Source organism: Poromitra crassiceps (assembly GCF_964638095.1).
Source record: "Poromitra crassiceps genome assembly, chromosome: 6".
Taxonomy (NCBI): Eukaryota; Metazoa; Chordata; class Actinopteri; order Beryciformes; family Melamphaidae; genus Poromitra; species Poromitra crassiceps.
Window position 1 is genome coordinate 63,042,235 of NC_139627.1, and position 10,318 is coordinate 63,052,552.

At 47.5% G+C, this 10,318-nt stretch overlaps 1 protein-coding gene across 5 annotated transcripts in view; it reads right to left on the reverse strand.

Annotated features, from left to right (window-relative positions):
* cwc22 (CWC22 spliceosome associated protein homolog) overlaps nucleotides 1-462 on the reverse strand; it is a 43,749-nt gene extending 43,287 nt beyond the window's left edge. For 4 of the 5 annotated variants that reach the window (XM_083638440.1, XM_083638442.1, XM_083638441.1 and 1 more), the window contains exon 1: nucleotides 381-462. The gene's annotated coding sequence lies outside the window, so the exon portion shown is untranslated. Of the gene's footprint in view, nucleotides 1-279; nucleotides 327-380 lie in introns of those variants that run through there. The other variant, XM_083638439.1, reaches the window with a different exon arrangement.
* Nucleotides 463-10,318: the final 9,856 nt, after the last annotated feature.

Genomic DNA, 10,318 nt, shown 5'->3' on the forward strand with positions numbered 1-10,318 from the left:
TGACAGGAACGCAAACTCATGGAGTGAAAAAGGTGACAGAAGCACAAAACCACTCAGAAATCATTCATTTACCCAAGTGCCCTGCTTGCATCCGAGATTAACATAATAATAACGGTGGCTATTTTAATGACATGTTGACTGATCTTCATGTCAGTAATGCGGTCACCAACGCAGTCGGATCGTTGGAAGTTTAAAACGCCATGTGTGTGTGTGAGCGGACGCTAACCCGAGCTAGCCTCCAGCTAAACGAGCGGCTAGTGGAAGCTAACGTTAGCTCACCTGCTAGCCTGTTAGCTCCTAAAGCCCGCGCGGCGCTATTCTCCTCGGTGTGTCTTCAGAGAGAAGTGTGTGTGTGTGCTGTGTGTTTCTCTGGTCTCTACCTCTGTGTGTTCACAGGCTGCTAGCTGTGTTAGCTCCTCTGCTAACTCACAAGCTTCTTTCTTTCTGCCCGAAAAAAACACACACAACACTTCCTACTAACAAAGACTTCCGGGTCAGGGGTTGTTGTTGACGTTTGACAGCAGCGAGAGGCACCGTGTCGCCTCCTGCTGGCTGAGTTAAAACGCTCCCTCTTTTTCCTAAATCTAGTTTGCACCTGTCGAATGTTCAATGAATAGCAACGTGAGACATATACTGTGAACTGATCATGTGTTTATTAGCGTAGCAACATGTCTTGAACTGCCGTCACTCTAGCAAGTAGGAACAACACCCCCATAACATCCCGCCCCCAGACTCATACCATTGGCTGTTCTACACGGGCTTCCTGTTAGTCACAGCACATAGAAATAGAATAGACCCCTTATACGCCTACGTCACAATGACAACAAAGCAAGCTGCGCGCGCAACGTGTAGGCAGAAAGCAGTAAGCTTTGCATAGACAGACAGCGAAAACTCTGTCAAAGCCCCGCTGTCAGGACTGCTCTATGCCCATCTGCAACACACAGTTATATTTTAGTTTTAAAATGCAGTTCTCGGCTTACTACCACAGCTTATCGCCTGGTGATAAGCAATGTTATGCATCGAAATTAACGTTGTTTAATGGGACATGTCTTACAGACCCATACGCACTGGCGCTGTCAATTGGCCAAGCCTAGTGGCCGGCAATACATATCGTGCATTCCTTTATAACTGGGGATAGCGTAGATAATTATTCTGTAACTTGCAAAGATATATTGTTATGTTGATAATGCACACAATTCAATGACATTATGTAACGTTACTTGGTCGTTAACTAACCGAGCGATGTGGCTGAGCAGCCAGCTACAGGCAGCTTACCTGATTATGAGAGCACAAAGTCGGGCATTTTTAATGATGTCCTCGTTCCAATCAGTTCAACTTAATAATGACATTATTTAACGTTACTTGGTCGTTAACTAACCTAGCGATGTGGCTGAGCAGCCTAGTTTCAGTTTAGGCAGCTTACCTGATTATGAAGAGCACTGCAAAGTCGGGCATTTTTAACGATTTCCTCTTTCGGCTTGCAACCAAAGACACCTACGGTTAGCCTCGCACACACGCAATAGAACACAACACAACACAGTCTGTTACACTATCAACAAAGCAAGGAGTAAAGTTTTACCGAATCCCGTCAACTCATACTGCTTTTAATGCTAACCGTAGGTGTCTTTGGTTGCAAGCCGAAAGAGGAAATCGTTAAAAATGCCCGACTTTGCAGTGCTCTTCATAATCAGGTAAGCTGCCTGAACTGAAACTGTAGGCTGCTCAGCCACATCGCTAGGTTAGTTAACGACCAAGTAACGTTAAATAATGTCATTATTAAGTTGAACTGATTGGAACGAGGACATCATTAAAAATGCCCGACTTTGTAGTGCTCTTCATAATCAGGTAAGCTGCCTGTAGCTGTAGGCTGCTCAGCCACATCGCTCGGTTAGTTAACGACCAAGTAACGTTACATAATGTCATTGAATTGTGTGCATTATCAACATAACAATATATCTTTGCAAGTTACAGAATAATTATCTACGCTATCCCCAGTTATAAAGGAATGCACGATATGTATTGCCGGCCACTAGGCTTGGCCAATTGACAGCGCCAGTGCGTATGGGTCTGTAAGACATGTCCCATTAAACAACGTTAATTTCGATGCATAACATTGCTTATCACCAGGCGATAAGCTGTGGTAGTAAGCCGAGAACTGCATTTTAAAACTAAAATATAACTGTGTGTTGCAGATGGGCATAGAGCAGTCCTGACAGCGGGGCTTTGACAGAGTTTTCGCTGTCTGTCTATGCAAAGCTTACTGCTTTCTGCCTACACGTTGCGCGCGCAGCTCAATGTTGACAAGCTGTATAAGGGGTCTATACACCACATCTCCCCTTTTTAGAAAACAAAGAGTGAGCTCTTTTGTCAAACTTAGATGAGTATTCTCTTCTGTAGAAATAAATGTATCTATTTAAATCCTGTAAACATAAACGGTTATTTAAAGTTATCCTTATTCAAAGTGTTCAAAATCACCCCACATAACATTTACATAACATTTCTTTTTTTTCTGTTTTTCACATTTCACTTTTCTTTTCTTTTTCCACACATTAATATTTCTCTTTTTTTTTCCTTCAGTCCCCAAGTTCCTTTTACCCCCAGTTCACAGATCAAGCCTACTAGGTTTAACTATAGCTCTCCCAGACCGAGTTCTGAGAGAAGGAGTCTCTGCAGGTGCGGCATGGGGTACCACAGCGGGTGACATAGGAGCCTGCTCAGGAGTTGGCTCTGGCTCTGAACACTGTGGTGGAGAACCTCTGTCCTGTGTAGATGTGTGTAGAGGTATCAGGTGCATGCGGTTGCGTCTCACCACCCCCTGAGGTAGATCCACTAAGTAAGACCTCGGAGTGGAGTGTTTCTGAATCACTGTCCTGGACTCTTTAGCATCAGTGACCCATACCCGTTCTCCTGGTGGCAAGTCACTGAGAGTTTTGGCACGGTGACGCCTGTTGTAGTTTGCAGCATCTGATCTTCCCTTCTCCTTCTCCCTCTGAGCAAATGCACTGCTGTCTGGCAATGCAGGATCCAGCTGAGAGGGAATGGTTGGCACCGTGGTGCGAAGACGTCGGCCCATCAGGAGTTGAGCCGGGCTGTAACCACTCTGGAGAGGTGTGGCTCTATAGGCGAGTAGAGCCAGATAAGGATCTGCGGCCTTCTTTAGAAGATTTTTAACAGTCTGGACTGCCCGTTCCGCTTCGCCGTTACTTTGCGGAAACCTTGGGCTGCTGGTGACATGCCTGAATCCATATGAAACCGCAAAGGAAGCAAAGGCTTGTCCAGAAAACTGTGGCCCGTTATCCGACATCAGGACCTCTGGGATGCCATGTCGGGCAAAGATCGATTTTAGGTGCACAATGACGTCGGTGGACCTTGTGTGCGATAATTGAGCAATCTCAACATACCTGGAGAAGTAGTCAATGACGAGCAGGTATGTTTCGCTTCCCAGGACAAACAGATCTGTCCCTAACTTCTGCCATGGTCTCTCAGGGCATTCTGATATCATGAGCGGCTCTTTGTGATTATGTCGCTCTTGTATGCATGTCCTGCAGTTGAGTACCATCTCATTTATTTGCTGGCTGAGTCCCGGCCACCACACAGACTGTTGAGCCCGTGCTTTACACTTCACTACACCTTGGTGTCCTTCGTGCAGTTTGGCTAGCACATCATTGCGCATTGCTGATGGTATTACAAGCCGTGTGCCTTTCAGCAGTAATCCATGCTGCACTGTGAGTGTAGCTCGCTCTGGCCAGTAACTTTTCAGCATTGGTTCCTGTTTTACGTGTGCTGGCCATCCTTCAGTGCACAGCGTCATTACACGTGAGCAGACACTGTCAGCTTTCAGCTGCTCTTTCAGGTTTTCTGCGTATGAGGAACTGACTGGTAGACTCTCCATGACACAGTCCACGTATATGTTGGTGCTCTCCATCAGCTCCTTTTCTCCTGCAGACATGCGTGTTTTCACAGGTGCACGCGACAGCGTGTCCGCTGTCCAAAGTGACTTTCCTGGAACATGCACGATGTTGTACGAGTAGCGCATTAGCCTCATTCTGAAGCGCTGGATTCTTGGCGGCAGCAGATCCAGTGCTTGGGCTCCAAGTAGACTGAGAAGGGGTTTATGGTCGGTCTCCAGGCAGAAATGCTTCCCTATGAGGAAATCCCGGAACCTTTCACAGGCCCATGTGAGGCCCAGAGCCTCCTTCTCTACCTGCGCGTATCGTTGCTCGACTGGAGTGAGCGAACGCGATGCATAAGCCACAGGCTTCCATCCTTCCTCCCATCTCTGGAGAAGAACGCCTCCCAATCCATACGAGGATGCATCAGCTGACACTTTGGTGTCTCTATTTGGGTCATACATAGCCAGCACAGGAGCAGAACACAGTGCTGTCTTCAACGCTTCGAACGCCATTGCCTGGTCCACGTCCCAGACCCAACTGTTTTTCTTTGAGAGGAGGTCCCGGAGCGGCTTATCAGTTTCCGCCAGCTGGGGGATGAACTTTCCCAGCTGATTGACCATGCCGAGAAAACTCCTCAACTCACCAACATTTGTGGGCTCCTCCAACTCTGTGATGGCCACTGTCTTTCTCGGGTCAGGCCGGATGCCCTCAGCTGTAACGATATGACCCAAGAAAAACATCTCACTCTTGGAGAGCTCGCATTTGTCCACATTCAGGGTGATGCCTGCTTTTACTAGTCTTTGAAGCACAGCATGGAGTCGAGCGTCATGCTCCCCCTGGTCTCGCCCCCACACCAACAGATCGTCAATGTGGCAGACCACACCTTCCACCCCCTCTATGACCTCTGCCATCATGCACTGGAAATGTTCGGGTGCTGAGGCGATTCCAAACGGAAGACGGTTGAAGTGGAATCGGCCAAAGGGTGTGATGAATGTGGTGTACTTGGCTGATTCCTCCGTAAGTGGAACCTGCCAGAACCCCATGTTAGCATCCAGTTTGCTGAATATTTTTGCTCCAGCAAGTGTCCCGAGACTCTGCTCTACTGACGGCAGAATGTACTTCTCGCGGCACACATACTCATTCAAGCCGGTCAAGTCCACACACAAACGCACTTTATCACTGTCCTTCTTGGGCACTACCACCATGCCGGCACACCACTCAGTCGGTTCCTCCACACGACTGATGACGCCCAGCTTTTCCATGCGTTGGAGCTCTTCTCTGACTTTTCCCACCAACGGTAGTGGAATTCTCCTGGGTGTTTTCAAGGAAAACGGCACAGCCTCCTCTTTAAGCTTAATGTTGTACGGCCTTTGTACCGCACCGAGCCCACTGCACAGCTTGGGGTAGCTCAACTTGAGCGTGTCCATGTCCATGCTGTCGACACGGATGAGTAAGCCTAGGGCTATGATGGCTGGCAGCCCAAGCAAGGGTGTACTCAGATTTTTGACCACATAGACCTTCTCCGTGGTCTGTTTGTCTCCGCTCCTCAGCTGCAGTCTGGTGAACCCTGACACGTCCAGTGGGATCCGTCCTGGACCTAATAAGGGTCTCTCTGCTCTCTGGAGAACAGGCTGCTGTGCATTGGAAAATATGCTGTTAAACATAGTCTGTGACACAGCAGTAACATCCGCTCCGGTGTCCAGTTTGAAAGTGATGCTATTTCCCATTATGCTTATTTCAGCAGTCCATGTCTTGTCCTCAGATGTCACAGAGCCAAGAAAGAAGCTCTTTTCCTCCTCTTCCTCGATACCATGCACAGCCTTGCCTGCACGGCACACACGCTGATAGTGACCTTTCTTTCCGCAGGAATGACACTTGGCATCGTTTGCAGGGCACTCGTGTTTAGGGTGAGGTGAACCCCCACATTTGTAGCACTGGGAGCTTGTGTGATTTTTGCTCTGACTGCTGTGTGGCTTTGCTCCATAGCTTTTAGCTTTGATGTAGTTAGGCTTTTCTTTTTGCTGTCTGCCTTTAAACACTCTGTCTACAGAGCTAACATCCATCTGCTTCACACCACTGGCATCAATCCTCAGTGTGCTTTGCTGCTTTTTGATCTCCTCTGATTGTCTTGCCATATTGATGGCTTTTTCCAGGTCTAGGTTTTTTTCCATCTGCATGCGTTCTGAGAGCCGTGTGTCAGCCAGCCCTACCACAATCCTGTCTCTGATTAGCTCATCATGCAACGTCCCATAATTGCAATGCTCTGCTAATCCATACAGGGAAGTAATGAATGCATCCACAGTCTCGTTTACTTCTTGTTTGCGCATATTAAAGCGTGCACGTTCGTACACAATGTTCTTTTTCACAATAAAGAAAGACTGAAAACCATCCCGTACCGTGGTGTATTTGCGCTGGTCTGCATCATTGAGTTTCAAGCCTCTCAAAACGTCATCAGCTTCGTCTCCCATACAGTAGATCAAAGTATTCACCTGGTTCTCTTCGGAGCTCGCAGTTAAGTTGCTTGCTTGACGGAATCGCTCAAATCTCCGTATCCATTTTGTCCACTCGTGAGGCTTGGCAAAATCAAATGGCTCTGGCGGTTGGATGCTAAAGGTAGCACCGGGTGGGTTAGCCATGATGCTAGCTCCTGCCCCTCGCTGCCCGCTTCCTTCTTCTCCGTCGCTCATAAAGCCGATTTATTTTCCTTTTTTTTCTTTCTTCAAGGTAGACCTCGTTTGATCGCTTTAGTTCCACAGCATTACTTCTGACACCATGTTGAATGTTCAATGAATAGCAACGTGAGACATATACTGTGAACTGATCATGTGTTTATTAGCGTAGCAACATGTCTTGAACTGCCGTCACTCTAGCAAGTAGGAACAACACCCCCATAACATCCCGCCCCCAGACTCATACCATTGGCTGTTCTACACGGGCTTCCTGTTAGTCACAGCACATAGAAATAGAATACACCACAGCACCAATCAATACTTTCTCTTGGTAATCTTGCCTCAGTTCAAACCTCATGCTGCAGTCAGATGTCTGCTAAATTGCAGATGTGATTGTTAGAAACCCACAGCCCGCGCCTCTCCCCCACCCATCCCCCAATGCCCCCCCCCCCCCCTACCCACCCCCATCCATCCTCCAGTGCCCTCCTCCCTATCCACCCCCCCACTCCCCACTCCCACCCCCACCCACTCGTCGCTCCTGACGAGACGGCATACAGAGAGGAGGTGGAGGCCCTGGAACAATGGTGCCAGGACAACCACCTCTCTCTAACACCGTTTTCACACTTGCGCTTTTTACCGTAAACGTCTCCAAGACCAAGGAGATCATTGTAGACTACAGGAAGGAGGGGGGCACACCCCCCAATCACCATCAACGGCACAGTGGCGGAAAGGGTGGACAGCTTCAAGTACCTGGGAGTCAACATCCACCAGGACCTGACATGGGCCAGCCACACCACCACTGTTGTCAAAAAGGCCCAACAGCGACTACACGGACTCAGGCGCCTGAAGAAATTTGGGCTAAGGCCAAAAATCCTCAGGGACTTCTACAGAGGCACCATTGAAAGCCTGCTGACTGGCTGCTTCACCACCTGGTACGGGAACTGTACCACCATGGACCGCAGGGCGCTAAGAAGAGTGAGGCGTGCGGCCCAGCACGTAACAGGATGTGAGCTGCCAAAACTGCAGGAACTGTACAACCAGCAGTGCCTCAGGAGGTCCCTGAAGATCATCAAGGACACAAACCACCCCCACAACAACCTGTTCCTCCTCCCTGTTACCCTCAGGGAGGAGATACAGGGTCCCAAAAGCACACACAAATCGCTTGAGGGACAGTTTCTTCCTGCAGGCCACGAGACTCCTTAACAAACACAAATAAAGTCCCAACAATCCAGGCCAATCATGTAGTAGCTGTACTGTAGCTGCTACTATTATGTATGTTTAATTATGTCTATGCTATTTGCACCTTCGTGCAAACAGAATGTTTAATTGTTTAATTATGTCTATGCTATTTGCACCTACGTGCAGTGACTATGTCACTGTATTTGTCTTGTTTTTATTGCTTTACTGCCTTATTGCTTGTTGTTTCTCGTTTTCCTGAACTTATATGCCCTGTTATTTTGCACAATGTTGTAACGGAGTCTACAGCACAAGTATTTCACACGTGATACTTGTACTACGGAGTGACAATAAAAAATCTTGAATCTTGCCAGGCTCTTGGTTCATCCTTCAGAACCTCATTGCCGTGTGTGACTCTGACATCTATCTATAGGCTACCATTTTATATAAAAGGGGCTATGTGGGCTCTGTTTGTTCTCCGTTTGAGTTTTTGTCCCACTGATGATGTCATAGTGACATCACTGATGATGTAATCAGTGGCATTATAAATCACTGATGATGTCATAAGATGCAAAGTTGTGACATCACCAGTGACGTCATTCATCATCAGTGATGTCATAAGAGCATTTGCACGGCGGTCGAGCTGCAGGGCTGGCTCGGCCGTGGCATTGTGACATCATCAGTGATGTCATAAGAGCTGTGTGATGTCATCAGTGATGCGAAGTTGTGACATCATCAGTGATGTCATAAGAGCAAGGGAGCCTGCACAACGGTCGAGCTGCAGGGTGGGCGGAATGCATGTGACCTTCACAGCAGCCATTTTGTTGTGTCAAAGCACAGTGCACAGTGTTGTTATGGAGTCCATTTCTGCAATAACTGCACTGTTTTGACAGTAGCGCCCCTGATTGGCTGGTTCTTTTGTCAACTGAGGCAGGTCCCTGATTGGCCCGTGCACTGTGGGCAGGAGTGGAGTCGACTGATCAGCAGAGTAGGTGCTGCCTATAGGTGCAGTTAGGTACTGCGGGGGTGGCTTCAGAGGGCGGAGCTACAGACATTGTGTGTCACTTTAGAAAAAACAGACTCAGAATGAACCCTGCACAGACACGCCCACTTAAAAAAGCGTCTTTATTTAGATGTCATAATGATGTATGTACTTATGTATAGGAGGCATGTATGTATATGTGTATATGTACGTAGTATGTAATACAGTCTTAATCTGGAGACAATAGAGAGCCAAAGTCACGCCTACTTCCAGGTTAGGCATACGAACCAAGGGATTTCCTCCACCATTTATTTTCCATAGACATTTTGTAAAATGCTTAAAAGTTATATTTGGAATCAGGAGACAATATATAACATTTCACTAAAACTTAGCGGATAAGAAAAAGTTGTTGGTCAGAGGAATGTTACATCGTCTCTCCTGATTCTAAATATAGCTGAGTCATTTGGTTTGACCCAGAGCCGCCGTGTATAGAGAAGTCGCAACATCTCTACTCACTCCAATGGACCATTTTTTTACTCTCAAGAGCTCCCGGAAATAAGGTCCTGCAGCGCTGTCGAGTTGCAGCAAAATGGACCATTTGTTTGAAAGATGTTTAATGAATCAAATTGTATATTATCAGCTTTATTTTAGCATTCAAACGTAGAGCGAGCCTCCTTCCTGGCTGTTCATTGGCTACTGAGGAATGCATTTTGGACCTCCGCTGACGCCACTCTCTTACTAGATTCTGATTGCTCTGATTTGAAGTAAAACTATTTTTAGAAGCATTTTAGGAAATGGAAAAAATAAATGGAGGATGACGTCTCTTGGTTCGCATGCTGAAGCAGGAAGTGAGCGTGAGAGAGCAGTCAGCTGTTTACAGCATGTTAAAGGTGACTGTGATGATCATGACTGATGGTTACAGACACAGAAAGCCTGGCTGGCACAGCTCCATTAAAGACCTCTCTAGTCAGTTTTTCTACCTGTGTAACGTTGGCGTTCCATGTCAGACACACATGAGCGCCCCCTGCAGTCAGTTTTTCTACCTGTGTAACGTTGGTGTTCCATGTCAGACACACATGAGCGCCCCCTGCGGTCAGTTTTTCTACCTGTGTAACGTTGGCGTTCCATGTCAGACACACATGAGCGCCCCCTGCGGTCAGTTTTTCTACCTGTGTAACGTTGGTGTTCCATGTCAGACACACATGAGCGCCCCCTGCGGTCAGTTTTTCTACCTGTGTAACGTTGGTGTTCCATGTCAGACACACATGAGCGCCCCCTGCGGTCAGTTTTTCTACCTGTGTAACGTTGGTGTTCCATGTCAGACACACATGAGCGCCCCCTGCGGTCAGTTTTTCTACCTGTGTAACATTGGCGTTCCATGTCAGACACATGAGCGCCCCCTGCAGTCAGTTTTTCTACCTGTGTAACGTTGGCGTTCCATGTCAGACACACATGAGCGCGCGCTGTATAATCGCACGTCTGCAGTACTGTTGTAAACAATAACAATAATAATAATCCTTGCCTTCATTTAACTCTGTCTGCGCACACAGCAGAAATACCAGAAGCAGTATGCGGTCATTAGTATTACTGTCTCCCCA